Genomic DNA, 7,593 nt, shown 5'->3' with positions numbered 1-7,593 from the left:
GCTTGCGTTCTTAAACTGTTGTGACAACCACCAGGAAAAGCAGAAGGAAATAATAGTAAAAAGAAAAGGAAGAAAGAACACAAAAATTAACCTGTGTATCTGTCAGAGCTTGGGTCTGTACATTATCAATGCTAGGTTATTCTTTGATAGGGTCGAGACTCTTTGTAGAGATGCACATTATGCTGTATACTGACTTATCAATAGCACAGTAGACCATATGATTACAAATTTAAAGCCCATGCATCCACAGTTAAACAACTAACCCAAAATTATAATACTGTAAAAGACAGTGCAACACCCACACCCACACTCACACACTTACATAACTGGATCTGTATTTGAACATTTCACTATTAAAACGTTAAACTCACTCGTTGGGCCAACATTTATTTTGGCCCTCTGGATAAAATGCTGTGCCAGTGTTGACCCAACACTTTTCTATGCATAACTTAGGTGCAACTATGCATTATGATATGTCTATTTATAATTGTCCATTATACTGTACATATATTTGTGTGAATATTTGAGTCTGTGAGTATATTTGTGAACGTTCCTGTACCATTATGTGTGTGACTATCTGAGCCAGTGTGAGCCAGTCAATAACTATTTGACTATTATCTATAGTAATCATTTGTGAACGTTACCGTAAAGCCATTTGTGAGTATTTGAGTCTCTGTGTATTACCGAGAACTTTACTGTACAGTTATTTGTATGACTATTTGAGTCTCTATGTATACATATATATGCTACTTGTGCATTTTGTATGTTGCATATAAACTGTACACTTGGATGATCTGAGCAGCTATCCGTCAGTACAGCAGAATCTCGTCTCGAAACCTCGTGCGCGTGCGTGAATTATCGCGATATTCTCGCCTCGTCCTCACTACGTAATGTGCCGTGCTGCTTATGGCGGCGCTGGTGACAGTGCTGAAAGCTGTTGGGGTGAGTTTTTTCCCATGTTTTATTAGTTTAACGTCAAAATGGATGCTAAAAGAACATGGAAATAAAACGCAATACATAGTATGTACGTCAGTTCAGGATGGTGTGCGGTTGTGTTTCAGGTGTATGTATTTGTTTTCACCTAAGAGGGAAGGCCTGGGGTGGGGGCAGCGCTCTGCACCGTATGATCCGCTGTAGCTCGCTGGCGTTTTAACTGGATACTTTCATAAACAACTGCTGCGATAGCTTTTAGCTAGTCCGAGCTTTTGTTATCCATTTTCGGATTTACACACGGGTTATTTATTTATTTATTTATTTATTTAACTGATAACGCGTTGTTGCTGTAAACTACTGTGTGTAAATGGACCAACTAATTTGTTGTACCAACGTGGCTTGCTAACTGACGGTTTATGCTAAGCAAGGCGTTTTATGTAGCCAGTTAGCAATAGCTAGCTAGGTTAGCTAGCTAGATAGCTAACGGTGATAACGGTGCGCTCGAACACTTAATTTTTTTCAGCGGTAACGATAGTCGCTTTCTTTGTTCGTCGGCTGACATTTTCTTCGAAACCAAAAAGAAATGAAATGTTTAACCACACGACACACACACACGTGTCATGTGTTATTTGGACACGCAGTAGCTCAGCTGCATTGTGTAACTGAAGCGCAGTGAACAGTTCTGTCTGTGTGTGTGTTTATAGCTAGCTAGTTAGCTAATTGCGTATGTACATATTTCTGCATAATAGTCGAGTATACTGGTAACAATTTTTACACTCTGACACGAAAACTGCATCCTTTGTACCTTACCTTTTATTCCGTAGCAATGGATGTGAAATACAAGCAGGACGTGTGTAAAAAAAAAAAAAAGGTTTAAAAATTATTTTGGAAACAAGATGTAAACAGTCGGGGAAACATACAGATCATTAGCTTACAAGCAATGCGACATGATTACTATTAGATATTGAAGGACAAAGAAAGTTTGTGTCACGCTTTTTTTTCTCTCTCTAGTGTTTCCATTTGACGTATCTAGTGTCAGATTTCTGCATCTTTCAAATAAATATCATCTTCCACGCAAGACAAGCATTTAAAAAGAGAAAAAAAACACTACATTTACTCATTAGAGTGACTGAATCCTGGCTTGTCGGTCTGTTAAATGAAGAGCACATCTGTCTGGATTTGACAAAAATGAACATCCTGATGTGCTGTAGTGTCATATTTCAAGTGCACCTATTATGGTTTTTCAGATATTACCTTTCATGTAGTGTTATGTAGCTGTTTGTGAATGTAAAAAGTTTCAAAAATCAACGTGCCTGATAAACGTACTTATTGACTCTCAAAAGAAGGAACCGATTCTGAACAGCTGAAATGAGTGGTTAGTAATTCCAAACTTACTTCCTGTACTAACCTACATAGGTTTGTAACAAAAAGCTCTGGTCTTCATTGACTGTAGTGGACATTTCCATTTCAACACACGCTGACAGAGGTAGACCAATCAGAGCAAAGTATACTCTCTGAAAGGAGGAGTTTTGAATGAATCCTTTAGAACGGATCATTTAACCAGTCGTTTGTGGGGGTGGGGGGGTAAATGATGCAGTGTAAATTATGAGCACATTAAAGTGGTGTTTTTATTTTATTTTTTAGTTTTGTTTGTTTTTTTGCCATGGATGCATGTAAATCTATTGTATGAGACCTTTAAAACACGATTAGGCATATTTCAAAACCATAATAGGTGCACTTTAAATTTGAAGTAGGTTGATCAGTGATCATGATGAATGGTTCTGAATGTCTGTCAAACTGGCCCAAAATGAAACCAGGGTAAAGCCGGGTGCACACAGTGTGAACACAGTGTGTCAGAGTGTATGAACATGATCCCCACTGTAAGCCATGTCACTCTGTAGGATCTTGGTTGTCATTAATGTCAGACTGTACGACAGTCAAGACGCGAAAAACGGACACACGTGAGAAGACTCGTACGGAGTAGGAGATGCCACACTATAGGACTGTGCCTCAACATGTCGAACTAGCGATCAAAGACTACAGATTTTGGCCTAGGATTATAGGATTCTCAAAATTTCTCAGACGATCAAATCGTGGCCGAAATTGTACAGCGTGAACCCGGCTTAAGAAAGTGAAAGATTACTCCTCACTTCCCCAAATACGTATTTCCTAATGTGTTTGCCAAGCTGTGCCGGAAACTGAAGTCTTTCCATGCTCAACAAGGACAACGTCTCAAAATTTCTTCACCGTGAATGGTTCCATTCCAGGTATTTTCGGCGTACTTTCTGTGATGAACGATTATGATCGACTGGTTTCTGCAAACGATATGGTGTACAGTACTGCGCAAGAGTTTTCAGCGCATGCGAAGAAATTCCGTAAAGCAAAGATAAAATTAAATGTTTCTACATTTTAAACAAATACCGTTGTCTCCGGTACAATTTGTGCAGTGTAGGGATCGGCGATATGGACTTAAAACTATATCACAATATTTTCTGGTATTTATTGCAATAACGATATCAGTGGTGTGATAAGTATAGTATTACGCTCCATTGTTTTTGGCTACAAGTGATCGCGGTGATCTTGAGAGCCTCAGAAACACCAACATTGATCTAAAAGTAAAACTGATTTTCTGTAAGCAAACCAGTTCCAGATTTTAGAGGTAGCTCCTCGTTTAGCGATAAACTCCCCCTCAGCTTTATGTCCGCCTTCCGCCGTACTTGTTTTTGCTCTGCACGTGAGCTGTGAATGGGTCGCAGGCCGTCACACATAAATACATCAACTAGGCTTTATTGTTATTATCACGGGAAGACTAATTCTTATTGTGGGGGGAATTTCTACCAGTATATCGCAAACGATAAGATATCGCCCATCCCTAGTGCAGTTTTATAAGGAAATGAGCTGTAAGCATGTATTGAGCATCTTGCAGAACCAGCCATGGTTCTTCTGGAGACTTTGACTGTTGCACTTACTTCTTATTTTTACAGCAAAATCCAGATGCCTTCACTGTGTGTTTTTTTTTTTTTTTGTCTCAAAAGTGGTCTCTCAACACTTAATATGCTGCTTTCTTTAATGACACAATTTTTCTGTAGCATTTAATTTTGTGCTAGAAAACTAAATGTTTGGGAATGTAAAGTGTTTTTTGTACGGACTCGATAATGTAAAAGTCATAAAATAAAAAATCTCTAACAAAGTTTGTACTAAAAAAAAAAATAGGGTGCCTAAAGCAGAAAGTATGCTTCACTTTTTACGTGTACGCTAGGAACAGCGTACAGTACGTGTGATGCAAATTTCATCATCAGCAGAGTACGTGTGCGTACTGTTACACGCCGGCCGATTTTTCTAACCAGGTCGCACATGCGCATTTAATTCTTTTGCACTATTTAGTTGTTCCTCAAGGTGGGAGCAGTGACCCGAACTGTTGATTCTCAAAGTCATTGAAGAAAAAACAGAAGAGACGGAAACGAGTGCAGCTTAGAAAGTACCTGCGTTTGTAGAATTCTAGCTGTAAAGAGTATAAGGATTTGTATATGGATGCGAATTGTGGCGATTGCCCGAGCATAGCTCTTCGTGGTGGTGTGATTCTTCTTCGTTGTTGTCCTTCACACCAAAAGACCTGCTTTACTGCTCTGTACTGACACTTGTAGGCCAGGAGGGGTAGTGCAAGTTGTCATAATGCGCATGCGTCGACCGCCTGTGTATGCGTACATGTCAAATGGAGTACATTTTGAAAGGCTATGTGTACGACTGCGCACATGCTAGCGTCCTTGTACAAAAAAAAGTATACCAGGGCTTTTGCACAGTACTGTACATGCGGATCAAACAAATGTCGTGTGAAATCTTTGCGATTGGTTGTTGCATATGAGGCCCAGACTGACTCATTGCAAGATGGATGAATTTCTAGGGTTGTTTAGATTTTTCTCAAGCTTCCTGAAGTACCGGAGGGTACAGATATACGTCATCACAACATGCATTCAGTCAAAGCGCTCTTCCATTCACGTGCTAAAAGGTCTCGTTTGCCAACAAACATCGCTGTGAAAACAATTGCAATTTTGGCATTTCAAGTCGTTTTCCACAAAAAACTTCATCGCAAGTTTTGAAAAAAGCCGCCACAAAATCAAGCAATGAGAAGAAAAACCTCCACGAAATCCTGTACGGGCTGAGTTTTACTCCCTACATTCAGCATGCTGAGGCCGTTACACCTGCCTTCCTCTTATATCTCTGCGCAGACGACGCACAACTGTCCACACAAGACCCTAATATGTCTGAAGCTGCTTAGCTAATAATAGTCCTGAAATTTCTTTAGTTTAAAAAAGACTAATCTGCATTATTGCAGGCGTGGCAGGCTTGTAATTCATGCAGTTGTTCGCTGCTGCACCAAAGGGTTGAGACGCCTTGGGCTTGTTTGCTTGCTTCATCTCTATATTGCTCTGTTGCACTGGGTTAATATCTTGTGTTATGTTTGATTTTCCTGTGTACTTCCTGGAGCGCTGTTTTTTTATGTGCAAGAGATTTCTCATCGTTCAGCAGCAAGGAAAAAGCCTTTTGTGCGCCCGTTCCAAAAAAAGTGAGCATTACACAGGCCGCTCCTTTCTTAGAAAGAGCAAGCGGTGTCTAAAAGCGTATTAGTGGTGTTTGAAGTAAGGTCAGGCTGAATGTGGCACTGGTGTATAGAGAGTAACTGCTGGCATGCACTGCTTTTGGCCTCCTCGGTTAGAGCCATGGAGCACATGCTGTGTGGTTCTCAAAACACATTGGAAACATGTTTCATAGGAGTTGTGCTCTGTGTGTATATATGTGTGTGTGTGTGTGTGTGTATGTATATATATATATATATATATATATATATAAAAAATGTACGTTTTTTTTCTCCATTACTTGGTAGTGTGTCTTGTCACTAATAATAAACTGTGCTTATCTGTTAAAGTAAAGCCACATGGTTTGGCGTCTTAGCAGGAAAATGTACTTTAAAGCTTACCGTGTTGATGTGCTCGTTTTACCGAAGCACCCACTGCTCCCTAAGATAGAACCTGACCCATTTGCGAAACATGGCATAACTTCACAATGAGCTCATTTCAACACATAGTGACTCTCAGAGTGGTGTCGGATCTGTGGGGAAAATACCGCAGGGTCAATCCCAGTTATTTAGCTATGGTAACATGGTTGAGCCAATGTACCTAGCTACCTCATGCTAACGATGGCATTATGTAATACATTTTTTATGTGTCTCCTCAGTGATAAAACTCTCGTGTCAGAACAGCAATAAAATGAGCAGAGGAGGAGTTTCTAGTGGGTTGTATTTTGTCACTCTGTGTAGTCGTACAATATGGGCACGCTCCATTCACAACATGGTGTCCAAGAGGTCGAAGAGACGCTGGCTCCAGCAACAACTTAGAAAGTACTCATGATTGTTGTGAACGTTAGCTGAAGCACTAGACCTATTTCTGCAGGATATTTTTGCACTGCTGGCACATGATTGGCTGATTAGGTCATTAGGTAGGTATTCGAAATAAAGTGGACGTTGAGTGTAAATGTTGAGCTGGGTAACATGGGTAAGAAATCGGCCTGGGCGAGATGGTGATCTAGATATTGTGATAAAATATGGCACTTTATTCTTTTCTGAGATCGTCTATATCGTTCTACTTATTACAAATTAAATGGAAGTAGCTGATTGTAAAAACAAAACAGTAATTGTTAATGTAATATTTCTGTGCAGATTTTCAGTGTTTAGGATGAATGTAGTAGACGACTGTTTAACAGTTTTACAGTTTTAATGCAGCACTTCCGGTTTGCCAGAAGTTCATTGGTTAAATTGTATATCCTGATGCATATTATGTATCATACGTATGTCTTGAATATCCTGGTGTGATGTATTTGGCACATTGGCCACCTCTATTATGAAGTGAACTAAACAAAGGAGATTTGGTGCTCAGCTGTTTCTGTGGTTCTGCGTGTTGAATGTTGAAAGGTTATGAACCACTTCAGAATGTAGGACCACATCTCAGGCAGGGCTTCAGATCCAGTTGCAGAGGTTTTTAGCCTGTAAGGCAGTGTTTTCCAAACCAGTCCTCAAGCCCCAGAGACAGTCCACGTTTTTACCCTCTCCCTTCGATTATAACATACCCATTGGTGGAGGAGTAATTTATTAACCGAATAAACTGGCAGTACTGGGTAAAGATGTGACTACAGCTAGAAATGGCACAATCTCACTTTTCATTTCTGAGACTGAGACTTTGAGCATCAACCGATTTATTGATTTCCATTCAGTATTTCTTTGAAAACTACTAAGATTTAAACTGTATTTGTTTAAAAAATTTGAAGCTCTTCTTAAAAATATAGGACAAAAATCCATGGCTTAGAAAAAGAGGTCGACCAATACTGGATTTTACAGATAACCAAGTTGGGTCGTACCTGCCAATGATGATTAATCAACCAATAGTTTTTAATGTTGATACTGCATGAAAACATAACTCAAAGTAAAATAATGCTGAACTGTATTATGAACTTTATTACAAAAATAAACAGTGCCTGTACCATGCACATGTACTGTACTTAAATTTTTATATATATATGTATATGTTTCCACACAGCTGTGATGGCATCTCGCATACATTTGCTTTGCTGAATAGATCACTGGTGGTGGTGGTTGTTATTGTTAAAATG

General features: G+C 39.5%; 1 protein-coding gene across 5 annotated transcripts in view; it reads left to right on the top strand.

Annotated features, from left to right (window-relative positions):
- The first annotated feature begins 844 nt into the window (after nt 1-844).
- Nucleotides 845-7,593, top strand: part of csde1 (cold shock domain containing E1, RNA-binding) — a 32,923-nt gene continuing 26,174 nt past the window's right edge. For all 5 annotated transcript variants that reach the window (XM_053625064.1, XM_053625063.1, XM_053625062.1 and 2 more), the window contains exon 1: nt 845-942. The gene's annotated coding sequence lies outside the window, so the exon portion shown is untranslated. The remainder of the gene's footprint in view (nt 943-7,593) is intronic.

The sequence above is a fragment of the Ictalurus furcatus genome, chromosome 5, assembly GCF_023375685.1.
Source record: "Ictalurus furcatus strain D&B chromosome 5, Billie_1.0, whole genome shotgun sequence".
Classification (NCBI taxonomy): Eukaryota; Metazoa; Chordata; class Actinopteri; order Siluriformes; family Ictaluridae; genus Ictalurus; species Ictalurus furcatus.
The sequence above is the reverse complement of the archived record's forward strand: the minus strand, read 5'-3'. Positions and strand labels throughout refer to the sequence as shown.